The sequence below is a fragment of the Giraffa tippelskirchi genome, chromosome 9 (assembly GCF_054371585.1).
Source record: "Giraffa tippelskirchi isolate mGirTip1 chromosome 9, T2T-mGirTip1v1.2.pri, whole genome shotgun sequence".
NCBI classification, from domain to species: Eukaryota; Metazoa; Chordata; class Mammalia; order Artiodactyla; family Giraffidae; genus Giraffa; species Giraffa tippelskirchi.
The window spans coordinates 116,159,270-116,175,155 of NC_137283.1; the positions used below are offsets into that span (position 1 = coordinate 116,159,270).

Sequence of the window (15,886 nt, forward strand, 5' to 3'; positions counted from 1 at the left end):
GAATAATCAGTCCTACCTCTTAGCATGACCATAAGCATGTAATGAACACATATAACAAGTAAGATTGCATCTGTGCTAATTCACTTCAATTGTATCCAACTCTTTGCGACCCTATGAACTATAGCCTGCCAAGCTTCTCTGTCCATGGGATTCTTCAGGCAAGAATACTGGGGTCAGTTGCCGCCCCTTCCTCCAGGGGATCTTCCCGACCCAGGGATCAAACCCACATCTCTTGTATCTCCTGCATTGACAAGAAGGGTCTTTACCACTAGCACCACTGGGAAACCCTAACGTGTAAGGTTACATGTGACACACCTGTGAGGTTAAGTATTACCTCAGTTTACTAAGGCTCAGAAAGGTTAAGCGGTGGTCATAACACTGCACAGCACATGAGAGCTAGACTAACATCCAGGTCTACCTGTTTCTTCTTACTGCATCCCTTGGCAACCTGCACCCTTCATCTTGGAGAGAGCCAATAATTGGGTTTTATTGTTGTTAGGTTTTTTGCTTTCTCCTACACCCCTACAGGAAAAGAACTAAGTCTGAAAGAAATGAGTTCATATTCTTAAAGAGATAAGTTTATGCGTATTATTTTGCATTTAGCTTTGTTCTTGTATCTACAAGTGATAGAAACTAGCATCTGCGTTATATTTGGGCTTCCCTAGTGGCTCAGACAGTAAAGAATCTTCCTGCAATGCAGGAGACCCCAGTTCGATTCCTTGATAGGGAAAATCCCCTGGAGAAGGGAATGGCAGCCCACTCCAGTATTCTTGCCTGGAAAATTCCATGGAGAGAGGAGCCTGGCAGGCTACAGTCCATGGGATTGCAAAGAGTATGACACAACTGAGTGACTTGCACTTTCACTTTTCAGGATATTAAGTCCACTCAGGCATATTCTCTTTAGGTTAGAGTGTATATTTGGTCAAGAGTGCAGAAAGTAATTAGCTTTTAATCTCATAGATGTTCATCATGTCTGTATTTTCCTTTTTTGATTTGTATAAAATATGCCCTTTGATATAGTAAGAAAAAATGCTTTTAAAGCCAACACTCTCAACAAAGGTAAATATTTTATTTTGTTTGGGGCTGAATCTGTAAGCCCATCTCCTTTGTCTAAATACTTAAAACTGCTTGCTCCATGGCCATTTAAAACTGATGCTGATTTTTAATAATAATCAGTCCTTTATATAAAAGAGTCATGGAAACCAGATTTTTAATAACCTTATCTCCACTTTTATATCTCAGTTATCAAGACAAATGACTTTTAACCCAATGTACTTGGTTCTAGATCTGTTAGAGACCATTTTGGAACAAGGTAATATCCAAATGCATATCTGGATGAAAGGTTGTATAAACAGCATGAGAACTACAAACTGAGACAGGTCATATCTGAGATATTTCAGTTCTGCAACTGAGATCTAGAGAGCCACACACAGAGGCTGGGTGTTCTTTTATAGTTTCCATCAAAAGCTATGCTGTGGCTACAATTCCTGGAACCTTCATTCTCACTTCTCTAAGGTACAGCAATCAGGGTTCAGTGAATAACCCTGACATCTGAAGACCCAACACAATGGGTCTTATAAATAAACAGGGTCTGTCACAATAAACAGAAGTTATTATTTTTGATAATTGAAAAGCAATAGAAGAGTTTATCTCCATTGTCTTTTTAATATGTAAAATACATGATTCTAAAAATGTAAATGGCTTTAAACCAACAGACATTTTTCTAATAACATTTCCAACATGCCTCATATAATTCCAGTATATAAAGTGGTCAGTGAATTATTTTAATTTAAATTTATTAAGAGTTTTATTTTTTAAAAAGTTAGCACTTAATCAAAATATAAGAGAAAAAGCATGACTATTAAGTTTATTTTTATGCCTTTATATAGCTTTTCTATGCATAAACATATATACATGCAGATTGGCAGAGGTGGTCTGACAGAGATTTTTCTGTGTATTTTGTATTTGTGTTCATGATATGTATACCTGTTTACTTCCAAGAGAAATCAATGATCAGTTTCATTTATCTAATCAATATTTAGGTATTTGTCATTATGTAAACTCATAACTGTGTTCCTCCTCCATACTTATTCAATTTTAGGTGACTCATTTAAATTTTAATTGATTAATACAAATCAGTGAACAAAAATTGCTTGTATATTAATTTATTTCTAGCTTGTCGCTTCTATTCTTACTATTTTCTTATGTAAAAATATTTCATATTTCCTTAACATTTTCTCCTGAACAAACAATGCAGAATTAGTAAAGATTTAATAATTAGTAAAATATGTTCTAAATATGGCAATTAGTCTGAAGGCACTTATCACACTAGATTCTCAGAAATCTAGGCACTTGCATTACATTTGACGTCCCAGGAATTACTGCTTTTAAAGGGTATGATGTCACAGTGATCATGGAACCTTGGACCTGAAAGATATTTTAGAAACTATCAAATGAACCTCAGTTAGAGCAAATTATTTTTAACACAGTCCAGTGTGTGCCCAGAGACCTGTACCTCCTGTGAGCAGAGAGAAACCAGCCCTGAGATTTTCTTACAACTAGTAAGAAAAAATCCACACCAAATGGCCTTAACAAATTGCTGAGGCTTCGGTGAGTAAATTAAGACTGGACTGAATTATGTTTTAAAAGTTGTACACTTTTTGAAAAATATCCAATTCTTCCTGATTGCTTTGGACTTCTTGTCAGGAAGACAAAGATTAAGTTTCCATTTACTTCAAAGAGCTCAATGGAATGAGCCCAGAGCAAAATATAAAACTTAACAATATCTTCTTTTAATATCCCATTTTTTGTTGACACCTCTCTATGCCAAGAGTTTGGTTCCTTCTATAGGGAGCCTCCTCCCTCACCTAAGGTTAAGCCTAAGCCATAACTCCTTTCTGACTTCACCCAAAAGGGATGGCGGCAAATTGTTTCATTTGCCCTTTTAGCTATTAGCTCAGACATAGCTACAGCCCATGCAAAACACTAGGCTAAATTGGTATTTTGATTTCTGATGTTTACAAATTTATCATTTAATATGCATTTACAGAGGGGCAGCTCAGTGGTAAAGAATCCTCCTGCCAGCGCAAGAAAGGCAGGTTCGATCCCTGGGTCAGGAAGATCCCTGAAGAAGGAAATAGCAACCCACTCCAGTATTCTTGCCTGGGAAATCTCACGTATAAAGGAATTTGGTTGGCTACAGTCCATGGGGTTGCAATAGACTTAACAACTAAACAACAACAACATTTACAGAACAATTTATCCCCATGCTGGGCTCCAATGAAATGAAGAAATTTGTAATTGCCTAAGACATCATCCAACCTCAAGGACTGGATATCCAGCGTCCCCTGTTTCCTGCAGATCAACTCTACCTTCTTGGGTGACCCAGAAAACAATCTACAGCAATTTCCAAATTCTAAATTACAGAGGAAGGGCATGCCTAGTGGCTCCGTGGGGAACAGCTCGCCTGCCAAAACAGGAGACACTGGCTCTATTCCTAGTTCAGGATGATCCCACATGCGGTGGAGCGACTAAGCCTGTGTGCCACAACTATTGAGCCTGTGCTCCCGAGACTGGGAACCGCAACTACTGAGCCCACACACCACAACTACTGAAACCCATGCGTACCACAACTAGAGAGTAACCTCCGCTCGCTGCAGCTAGAGAAATGCCCACACAGCAATGAAGCCCTAGCACAGCCAAGAATAAATAAATAAGTAAACAAAATTAAAATAAAATTCAATGGATTTGTAAAATGTGCCATTGATGTGCCTTTGGGAAACTAAAATACAACAATAAACATTCACATTACTAGTACACTGCACTCCATCAGAAACACTAACATGGGAAAAAGCACATCACAAAATTGAGGGAAAAAAACAAGATTGACAATCAACAGTTGATGCATTTTCTTCTAAGATTACATGTGCTCATCTCTATTACTCAATGAAAGAATTCTCCACCAAATGATTTCCTCACTGCCAATAAACACTCAATCCAAACACATAAATAGATCATATAAAAGGATCAAAATTGATTTAAACACCTTATAAAATATTTTACTTTTTTCAGGCACAAGTTTGAGGGAAAAAATGTAAATAATTTTGAAATAAATTGTATTTCTCTAGCAACAAAGCCACAAGCACTTGCTACCTTAACAACAGAAAATCTGAACACTACATCCTGAAAATAAAGCTTTGAGTTTCTTAAGGATGTAAAGCTATCCTGGGTTTCATCACACTATTATTAGGAATGCAATTCTGGGCTACAGCTTTAAAGGTATTCTATCAAAATCCTATTTAAAAGTATAAAGTCATCCCCTAATCAAAAGCAAAAAATTTTCTAAAATACTGCCTGATTTTTACTGAGAATACAGTTGTTTCTGTAGCATCTTAAATAAAATGGGGTGCTTTCCTTAACTTACAAAACTGAATACATTTGCTACCTCCCTGAAAAACTTCAAAGCAAATATCTATCTTTCTCTAATAAATTTAATTAATACTGAACACTTCATTTTTTTGGATATACACTCAGAAGTGGGACTGATGGATCATGTGGCACTTCTATTTTTTCTTTATAACAATTTTATTTTTTTATATTTCTTTTTAAAATTTTGTTTATTTTTTAACTGGTGGAAAATTGCTTTACAATTTTGTGTTGGTTTCTTCCATACAACAACGTGAATCAGCCATAACTATATATAAATATCCCTTCCCTCCCAAGCCTTCCTCCTCTCCCCATCCAACCCCTCCAGGTCATCACAGAGCGACAGGCTGGCTCCTTGTGTAATTTAGCAACTTTCCACTATTTTACACACGATCATGTATATGCCAATGCTACTTTTCCAATTCATTCCACCGTCACCTTCTCCCACAGTGTCCACAAGTCCATTCTCTACTACATTAATCAGTACTATTTTTCTAGATTCCATATATATGTATTAATGCACAAAACTTGTTTTTCTTTTTCTGACTTACTTCACTCTGTGTTAAGAGGCACTAGGTTCATGCCTCTCACTTGGAGGAATTACCATACTGCTGTCCATAATGGCTGGACCAATTCACATTCCCACCAACAGTGTATAAGGGTTCCCTTTTCTCCACATTCTTGCCAACATTTATCTTTTGTCTTTTTGATAGTAGCCATTTTAACAGGTGTGAAGTGATATCTCATTATCATTTTGATTTGGATTTCCCTGGTGACTAATGATGTTGAGCAATTTATCCTCTATCTGTTAATTATTTGTATGTCTTCTTTGGAGAAATGTCTATTCAGGTCCATTGTTCCTTTTTTAATCAGGTTGTTTTGAGTTATTTGAATTCCTTATATATTTTGGACATTAACCCTCTCATTAGATATATGGTTTGAAAATATTCTCTCTCATTTAATAGGTTATTTCTTCACTCTATTGATTGGTTTTTTATTTTTTTGGTGGTTTTTTGTTTGTTTTTATTTTGTTTTTGTTTGCTTTGCAGAAGCATTTTTATTTGATCAAACATCAATTGCCTGTGCTTTTGATGTCATATCCATGAAACCAATGCCAAAGCCAATGTCAAGATAATTTTACCATATGTTTTCTTCTTCTAGTTTTACAGCTTCAGGTCTTAGATTTAAATATATAATCCATTTTGAGTTGATACTTGTATATGGTGTGAGATAAGAGCCCAGTTTCATTTTTCTGCATCTGGGTATCCAGCTTTCCCAACAGTATTTATTGAAGAGGTTCTCCTTTCCCCACTGTGTATTCTAGGCACCTTGTCAAAAATCAGTCGACAATAAATGCATAGATTTATTTCTGGGTTCTCTATTCTGTTTCATTGGTACAAGTATTGTCTTAAATATTGTCTTAAATATTATAGCCTTTAATATATTTTGAAATCAGTAGTTATGATGCCACCAGCTTTGTTCTTATTTAAGAGTGCCTTAGCTATTTGGGATCTTTGGTATTTCCATATGAATTTCAGTGTTGTTTTTTCCATTTCTGTAAAGAATGTCATTGGGATTTTGGTAGGAATTGCACTGAATGTATAGATCACTTTGGGTGATATGGATATTTTAATAATATTACTGTTTCCAATTCATGAACCCAGGATATGTTTCTACTGGTGTTTCATTTAATATCTTTCATCAATGTTTTTGATTTACAGTATACAAGCCTTTCACCTCTTTGGTTAAGTTTATTCCTATTTTTTCTTTCAGTTGGTATTGTAAATGGGATTGTTTTCTTAATTTTTTCAGATAGTTTGTTGTTAGTGCATTGAAATCTCACTCATTTTTGTGTGTTGATTTTGTATTTTCCTGAGACTTTACTGAATTCATTTATTAGTCCTAACGGTTTTTTGTTGAGTCTAGGATTTTCTACATATATGATCATGTCATCTGCAAACAGAAAAAATTTTACTTCTTCCTTTCAAATTTGGTGTCTTTTATTCCTTTTTCTTGCCTCATTAGACTTTTAGTACTAAGTTGAACAGAAGTAGCCAGAGTGGGCATCCTTGCCTTGTACGGAATCTTAGAGGAAAAGTTTTCCAAAGTCTAGGCCTCCAGAGGCCTTGAAGCTTCCACAGTTTCCCTCTCGGAATCCTGCACTAAGACACTGTGTAAGAAAGCCAGTCTAGCCTAGTGGAGGATGAGAGGCTACCCAGAGCAGAAGTGAGGTACCTCAGCTGGTAGCTAACACCAACTGCCAGACACAATTGAACCGTCTTGGATCTGACAGCCCAGCTGACTGTCCAGCATTTACAGTGAGTGACCCAGAAGAGGGCAACAGAGGAACCAACCAGCCAAGCCACAGAATACTGAAAAATAACAAATTGTTTACATTTTAAACCATTAGCTTTGGGGCAATCTGTTCTGAAGCAATAGGTAACCGAAACAGCACCCATGAAAGTAAAAATTAATAAAATGGTACTTGGTGATAAAAACAAGTGTGAGTCTCTGAAGTGTTAGAGTTTTTATAAATCTTGAGTCCTTCCTTTCTTCCTTCATTCTATAAATATTTATTGAGCACCTAGCATATTCCAGGTAATATATTGTTTCAGACATAGACTGACAAAATATTTTCCTGCCTTTGCAATGTTTATGAGCCAGCTAGCATTAAAAATACTAACACATAAATACGTACTTAACTATAAAGTGTGATAGGTACCCAGAGAAGAGAATCACAGAAACAGACCTTAGCTGTATTGGGAAGTTTTTCATCAGTGCTTAGACACAGAGCAGCTGTGAAATAATTTCTCTCCCCTTGATTTTATTCTAAAAGAAATGGTTATTGCATCAAACTCAAAAGGTTTAAAGTATGAGGAAAATGTTGTTCCATCTCTTTTCTATTTAAAAGAGTAGATATAAATAAATTATCTACAGATATGAAGAAAACAGATGGATTTGAAAATTCAAGCTCACACTGAATATAATTAACTTGGAAAGAGAAGACAAGGATGGCTGAGATCATAGGTGCCCAGGAGACAGGCAAAGGGCTAACTTATTTTTAACACCATAGTAGTTTCAGCAGTAAGGAAAATTCAAACTCCATTAAAGTCTCTGAAAACGTGAAAGAGCAAATGAAAAAAGAAGAAAACAAATGTGACTATTGGGGAGTAATTAACATTTTGACCCAGTTGCCAGCCTGAGGAGGTGTTCCTTGCTGATTAGCAAAGTTGGGTTTCCTAGGTCATTGCAAATGAGGTCTTGTGAAGCACTCTGGGTGTTGTTTACTATTAGATTCTGAAAGAAGTACACCTGAAGAGACAAAGAGGCTTAATTAAGCAAAGCACTGCTTCAGCAAGAATGGAGGTTTGCTTAATGCAAGAGGGGCCTTATTTGCATACCCAACCAGAACGCCCTGGGATAACTGATCAGGCAGATAACAAAATGATCCTTGGCCTTGAAGGGCTTGATAAGGGTCCTGTGCCAGGCCACAGGTGATGAGACTTAAATGGAGCCTGGAGTATGAGGCCCTTTACCTTTGAACCCCAGCAGCCATTACCCACTTAGAATTCATTTGGTCAGTCCTACATATGTTGTTGTTCACTTGCTCAGTCATTTTCTGCTCGTTGTAACCCTATGGACTCAGCACTCTAGGCTTCCCTGTCCTTCACCATCTCCCAGAGCTTGCTCAAACTCATGTTCATTGAGTTAGTGATGCCATCCAACCATCTCATCCTCTGTATTCCCCTTCTCCTCCTGCCTTCAATCTTTCCCAGCATCAGGGTCTTTTCCAACAAGTCAGCTCTTCACATCAGGTGGCCGAAGTATTGGAGCTTCAGCTTCAGCATCACTCCTTGCAATGAATATTCAGGATTCATTTCCTTTAGGATTGACTGGTTTGATCTCCTTGCTGTCCAAAGGACTCTAAAGAGTCTCTCCGACATCACAGTTCAAAGGCAACAATTCTTCAGCGTTCAGGCTTTTTTATCGTTTAGCTCTCACATCTATACATGACTACTGGAAAAACCATAGCTTTGACTACACAGACCTTTGTCGGTAAAGTTAATGTCTCTGCTTTTTAATATGCTGTCTAGGTTAGTCATAGCTTTTCTTCCAAGAAGCAAGTGTCTTTCAATTTCATGGCTGCAGTCACTAAAAACAGTGATTTCAGAACCCAAGAAAATAAAGTCTGTCACTGTTTCCATTGTTTCCCCATCTATTTGCCATGAAGTGATGGGATTGGATGTCATGATCTTCATTTTTGACTGTTGAGTTTTAAGCCAGCTTTTTCACTCTCCTCTTTCACCTTCATCAAGAGGCTCTTTAATTCCTCTTCTCTTTCTGCCATAAGGGGAAATGCCTACATATGGGGTAGACATTCACAAATCCAAGGTTTTTTTAACATGAATAGATTCCCGCTACCTAGAATATCCTATTCTCTTCTACCTCACAACCTCCCACTCTTTAGACCCAATTTAAGTGTTATTTCTTTATATGCTCGCCCCAAAGGAAGCCAAATTAATCATCCCCTTGTTAGTACTTAATACTCTGTGGCCACCTTTACTATAGCATAACCAGCAATAACACTTACGATTTTGTCTTACTCACTATTTTGTAAAGTCTTCAGACATTGTGGGGATTCCCTGGTGGCTCAGCTGGTAAAAACATCCTCCTGCAATTTGGGAGACCTGAGTTTGATCACTGAGTTGAGAAGATCCCCTGGAGAAGGGAACAGCTACCCACTCCAGTATTCCAGCCTGGAGAATTCCATGGATTGTATAGTCCATGGGGTCAAAAAGAGTCGGACACAACTGAGCGACTCTCACTATCTGTCAGACACTGTAAGCCCCTCAGGTGTGTCTGACTCATCTTTGGTATTGATGGTGCTTAAGTATCTGAAGCTGAAGCTGCAAGTCCAATACTTTGGCCACCTGATGCAAAGAGCTGACTCATTGGAAAAGACTCTGATGCTGGGAAAGATTGAAGGCAGGAGGAGAAGGGGACGACAGAGGATGAGATGGTTGGATGGCATCACTGACATGATAGACATGAGTTTGAGCAGGCTCCGGGAGTTGGTGATGGACAGGGAAGCCTGGCACACTGCAGTCCATGGGGTCGCAACGAGTCGGACACGACTAAGCAACTGAACTGAACTGAAGTACCTATCACATTACAGGTATCCAAGAAACATTCAACTGATGGAATAAATAAATGAAGTAATTGATGAGAAAGGAAAATACTTGAAGGAATGTGGGATATATATCTCTGTGTGCATGTGTGCATGTGTTATGTGTGTATATTTGTATCTATCTATATCCATAGCCATAGTATGGAAAGAAATATATATAGCTGTTAACAAGTAGGAAGATTTCTCAAACTATATGATGACTTTTGTGATTGAGATGGCTCTTTAAACCTCTTCATTATTACAATGGAAGGATCCAAATTAGAACCAAAAGAAGAGATACATACGGCAGAATCTAGAACTGAAGGGGTTCCAAATGCAAAGTCTTGCGTACTCAAGAATGTGATTCCCCCCCACCCCCGGCATCCATGTGTTGTAATATGCAGAGTAGTGCCAACCCCAAGAAGTTCATCCACATGCTGTTTAGAGTCAAGAAACAGCAAGAATACAATTCATTATTTGAAAGTAGTAATAAAACACTGCCATATCACTTGTGAATTAAAATACTTGCAGACATTTTATCTTTAGTTGGGTCTTAGCAAGGGTTTTCTAAAAAGCAACTAATTTGTACCCCTCAAGATTAAATGTGAAAAATATTTAAAAAAAACAAGATTAAAAGATTTAATGTGGTTTTAAAGTGCTTAACTTAAAGTTTGCACCCTGTAAACCAATTTCTAAACTTCAAAAATGCCTACAACATTTTAATCAAATGACCTTTTCAAAATTATACAATTACATCAGGTATCAAGTGGAAAATACTCATTTCTGTCTTTTTTTTAAAATCAAAATCCTGTAAATGTAATTAAGCAAATAACCACAATTTCTAAAGACAGCTAGCTCTACCTTGTATCTTCTCTATGTCAGTAAGTTCTTTCCTGCTTCCATAGAATTTGTATAAATTGATGGGTATTTGAAGATGGATTTAAATACATTCTTGCAGTCAAGATGTGTTTTTAAATAAAGTTTAGCTTTTCTCTAAACTTATAAAAGATATAAAAACATTCATTGTAGAGATTCTTGAAAAATAAATAATTTTCTTTAAAAAAAAAAATAACCCCAAATTCAGCAGTCTGAGATAATTATTGCTAATATTTTATAATAACATTTCATTAGAAAAATAATGTACATAAAAAATTTAGAAATACAAAAGAAAAAATAAAATATAGGATAATTTTTCTATATGTTTTTTCTAAGTATGTATGTTATTTTAACACAATTTGTACCATAATATATATTTTTAAACAGAATTTAGATCAGTCCTAGTTTTTTGAGATTGTAATTAATCCTGCAATGGACTTTTATGTATTTGGGTTTTCAACTACTGTTTTGGAACAGATATAGAAGAGAAATAAGTAGATCAAAAAAGCACTTACTTTTGAAGACTCTTAACACGTGTTGCAAAACTACTTTCCAAAAACTTGCCACCATTGACTGTCCTACAACAATAGATAAAAACATCTGTTTCCCATCTCCTCAATAATATTCAGTAATATTATTTTTCATCTCTCTTAATGTGAGAGGACAAAGTTATTTCTGAACAGTTTTGTAATTTTATTATGAAGTAGAGTTGAGCATTTTTTCACATGTTAATTGACCATTTGCTTTTCATTTATTGTCAATTAAGCTCCTTGAAAACAAAAGTATTTGTCTGTCCCAAGGCCCCCCATATCTGTCACACTGTAATCACTCAATAACTGCTATAAAAATAATATTTTTATATACTTTGAGCATTTGTTACAATGGTTTTTAATGTTTTTATTGCTGACTTCTAAAACTCTTTTTCATCCTAAATGTTTATTGCAATTATTTTCCCCCAATTTCTCATCTTCCTTTTAATCTTGTTTATGGTATTTTTTTTTGCGAACAGTCTTTCATTTTTATGTAATTGCCCATTGGCCTTTTTACTTTCTTTTATTCTATTTCTATTTACAGTTCTGAGAGTGATTTCATCCATTGCTTTTATGTTTTATGAACTCCTTTTCAATTCTGAGATGATTTTCTCGTGTAAACATAATTCACCGTTATTGTTGGGGGGGGGTATTTATTACTTTCTGTTAATGTGGGTTTTTTTAAGTGATGGAGGTTTTTAAAATTTTTTTTAATTTTTATTGAAATATATTTGATTTATAATATTGTGTTAGTTTCAAGTGTACAGCAAAGTAATCAGTTATACGTATACAGATACCTACTTTTTTTTAGATTCTTTTCCCATACAGGCCATTTACAAACTATTAAGTAGAGTTTCCTGTGCTGTACAGTAGGTCCTTGTTATATCTGTTAATGTGTTTAACTTACACAGAGATTCAATGCCGAGTGAGAATAACTTGAAGATCAATTGGTGTGTTCTGCCAGCTCCTAAGAAGTAAGAATGTGAGACTTTGGAGAGGATACGTTTTTCCTTAGAAGGATTCCTAATTCGTGGTGAATCCTCTGAGCCTATACTATTCAATAGTCCACTTTCCTGGGTAGGATCTGAAAGGATTCTGTGCTTCCAAACTTCTTAAGAATCATTAGAAGTTTGTCAAAGAACATTCACGTCTGAGACTATCTGGATTCCCCAGTCTTTAAACTTGAACAACTTGCCTTCAAATCCAGAGCTTGACAGTCCATGAAAAGAAAGAAAAGGCTAAAGAATAGTGACTGAAGATTTCAAGCTGAAGAATAAATTCAGCACAAGCTTTTCTGAAGTTGTTGTCATGATGAACCCAAACTTTACCAGTGATAACTTAGAACACCAGATGCCAACCTTACATGGATGCCAGCTTGTGTATATGTCATTAAAAATTCAATAAATCCTATGTCAGCCTTTTTACATAATCTAGACTTCGAAAATTTCTCAATTGGTTAAGAACTTACAAGCCTATAAGCCTTTCAGTCTTACATCAGAATCCTCTCCAAAAAAATCTCTCCAACAGCCATCACCAAGTCTATGATTAAACATTTTTAGGGAGAGGGAACTCTTTACTTCTTGAGACAATTCATTGCAGAATTTCTCCCTCCAGCCCTTCTTTCATGAAGATCTAAGTTTTCCATTTATCTTACTGAAACAGTGGAGTCCAGGTAATCGGATCCACCTGCAGGAAATCTGCTGAAACAACTTTTCAGCCTCCTTAAATGGATGAGCTGAGACATAATCAAAACAGCATGTTGCTGCTCTTAACAGATTCTTGCTGAAAGGTTTATGAAACAGTATGAGATTCTGAATACAGGGTGCTCCTTAAAAATCATGGCAGAATTTAAGTTACAAAAAGCATGTAGTAAAGTATGAGCTATACTAGTGTTCAGATCCCCTAATCTGGGGAAAAAAGGACAGTAGCTAATTTCTGTGTAGGTGATTATTAACACATAAGATCTTGCTATTTTTACAAATCTGTCCCATCATTTTAACAAAGCTAAACACATGGGCAGAGAGATTCTCTTTTTTGACTTGGGGAAATGTCCCACTGCCAACACAAGCAAATATCTAAATACTCCCAAGATTGTGACTGAGAAAATGGACTGTCAACTACATACCTATCAAGCAATGAGGGTGAGCCCTGCAGGACTGAGTGTGCAGCTATCTTCAAGTACAAATATGCATATGGTTGCAAAATATATGAAATAACTTCTATCTCTTTAAATACTTATTTTAAAATAATGTCCTTATGGTTTGTCCACAAATAACATAGAGACTAGATATGGGAATTAGCCTGTTAATTTCTACATCACTCACAATGATAAAGAGAGAAAATTTCAATCAGAAATCCCATAGAGCAGTGCTGAATTAGAGTGAACTTACTACCACCTCTGGGTCCCTAAAGTAAAAAATTTTGCTCTGCTGCTGCTGCTGCTGAGTCGCTTCAGTCGTGTCTGAGTCTGTGCAACCCCATAGACAGTAGCCCACCAGCTCCCCTGTCCCTGGGATTCTCCAGGCAAGAACACTGGAGTGGGCTGCCATTTCCTTCTCCAGTGCATGCAAGGGAAAAGTGAAAGTGAAGTCGCTCAGTTGTGTCCGACTCTTAGCGACCCCATGGACTGTAGCCTACCAGGCTCCTCCGTCCATGGGATTTTCCAGGCAAGAGGACTGGAGTGGGGTGCCATTGCCTTCTCCGCTGCTTTAAAGTATTTTTATAAAAGGTTTTGAGGTACAGATTTTTTTAATGCTTATCTGTGTATTTAGGATATGAACTAATAGTGTTTTTTAAGCTACAGGTCGTACATGATCAGAGATTCATGAAACCAGGTTAGTAGCTCTCAAGGAGTTGTTTTTCTGTTTTTCCCTTGGTTTCTAGAAAATACCACAGTTGTGCATATATGCACACATGCATACACCAGTATGTGATATAAAATGTATTTCTTATTCTAAGCCAAAAGCAAATATGTTTGAAAGACATTCTTTTATAGATTAAATAGAGACTACATAGATAGATGACAGACAATGATAGATTCTCATTTAAGAATAGATTTTGTCCCTATATACGACAGTGATAGAACTGATAAAACCACAACCTGGAAATGATTATATTTTTCTTAAAAGGTTTTCTACCATATGCTATCAAAGAAATGTTTTTTATGACTTCATTAATCTTCACAACTCTCCTGTATGGAAGAATTAGATTTGTATTAAATGGCACTGTCAACTGCACCTCAGTTCAGTTCAGTCACTCAGTCATGTCCGACTCTTTGCGACCCCATGAACCACAGCCCGCCAGGCTTCCCTGTCCTTCACCAACTCCCGGAGTTTACCCAAACCCATGTCCATCGACTCGGTGATGCTATCCAACCATCTCATCCTCTGTTGTCCCCCTCTCCTCCCTCCCTCAATCTTTCCCAGCATCAGGGTCTTTTCCAATGAGTCAGTTCTTCGCATTAGGTGGCCAAAATATTGGAGTTTCAGCTTCAACATCAGTCCTTCCAATGAACACCCAGGACTGATCTCCTTTAGGATGGACTGGTTGGATCTCCTTGCAGTCCAAGGGATTATCAGGAGTCTTCTCCAACACCACACTTCACCTCAAGGGAATGGATTTCTACAATAGCTTGCTGTCAATTTTTATTTGCCAAATCAAAGATTTTTCAAGAACATAGAGTAAGACTTCAGAGTTGGGAGTAAAAATGAAATGTCAACAGTAATTTATTTTCAATGATAACACTTTAGACCAGGTCAAGGCACAGATTCAGAAAGCATAAAATACCATCTATGTAATAGCATGCCTTCTTAACTTTTGTCACTCAATAGCCAAGTCTCAGTTATCTGGAAACGGACTATCTTCAGTGTGAATTATTCACATAAAATTCTCAAAAAAAAAAAAACAAAAACCACTAGGGATTGCACGTGTATTCTCCATCACCATGCTTCTCTTGCCTCTTTGGTGTGGAAATAACTTGCCAAATGCTTGCTTAAATCACAGCCGAGAATCTAACTTCCTGGATCACCACCCTAGACTTGTCTGGCTGAGCCTCTGATTAGACTACCCCAATTTCCATCTGATTCCATGCCTGCCCTTCCATAGTAAGTAGATTTCTGCCAAGCTCTGTAGTTCTCAGTACTTTTGTCAAAAGCATCTTTGACACAAGAATTTTTGCCATGTTAACTTGCTGGCCATAGGCAATTTTGCTGTAAAATATAAAATAGAGAAAAATAAAAAAGGAACACTTAAAAGAACATAATAAAACATGGGAAATAAATAACAAAATTAAAAAGACTTTATTGTGAGATGCAAAATATTTGAATACATTTTAAATGGTAGGTGGTTTAAGTGGCAGGTAGGTAGTTCCTTGTCATATAAAGCAATTGTTTCTAAACCAGTTTCCAGTAATTCACTGGTTACAATAAAAAATACTTTTCAAGTAACAAACAGGGGAAAAAAAAGTTATGTGTTGAAGTGGCCATTTTTACTGAATTTATCACTTAGTTCTGTTAAATATCTGGCCAATTCATTGAAAGGAAAAATAAACAAGTTTCCCTTGTTCTACATAGAGCTGCCTCTCTGCTGCTGCTGCTGCTGCTGCTAAGTCGCTTCAGTTGTGTCCGACTCTGTGCAACCCCATAGACAGAAGCCCACCAGGCTCCGCCATCCCTGGGATTCTCCAGGCAAGAACACTGGAGTGGGTTGCCATTTCCTTCTCCAATGCATGAAAGTGAAAAGTGAAAGTGAAGTCACTCAGTCGTGTCCGACTCTTCGAGACCCCACGGACTGCAGCCCACCAGGCTCTTCTGTCCATGGGGTTCTCCATGCAACAGTACTGGAGTGGGGTGCCATTGCCTTCTCCCGAGCTGCCTCTCAGCCACCTCCA

At 36.9% G+C, this 15,886-nt stretch overlaps 1 long non-coding RNA gene across 1 annotated transcript in view; it reads right to left on the minus strand.

The window, feature by feature from the left end:
• Window positions 1-9,033: 9,033 nt before the first annotated feature.
• LOC145521111 (uncharacterized) overlaps window positions 9,034-15,886 on the minus strand; it is a 95,585-nt gene continuing 88,732 nt past the window's right edge. The window contains exons 5-6 of the long non-coding RNA XR_014065116.1: window positions 10,984-11,046; window positions 9,034-9,097 (exon numbers count right to left, since the gene is read on the minus strand). This is a non-coding gene — a long non-coding RNA (uncharacterized LOC145521111). The remainder of the gene's footprint in view (window positions 9,098-10,983; window positions 11,047-15,886) is intronic.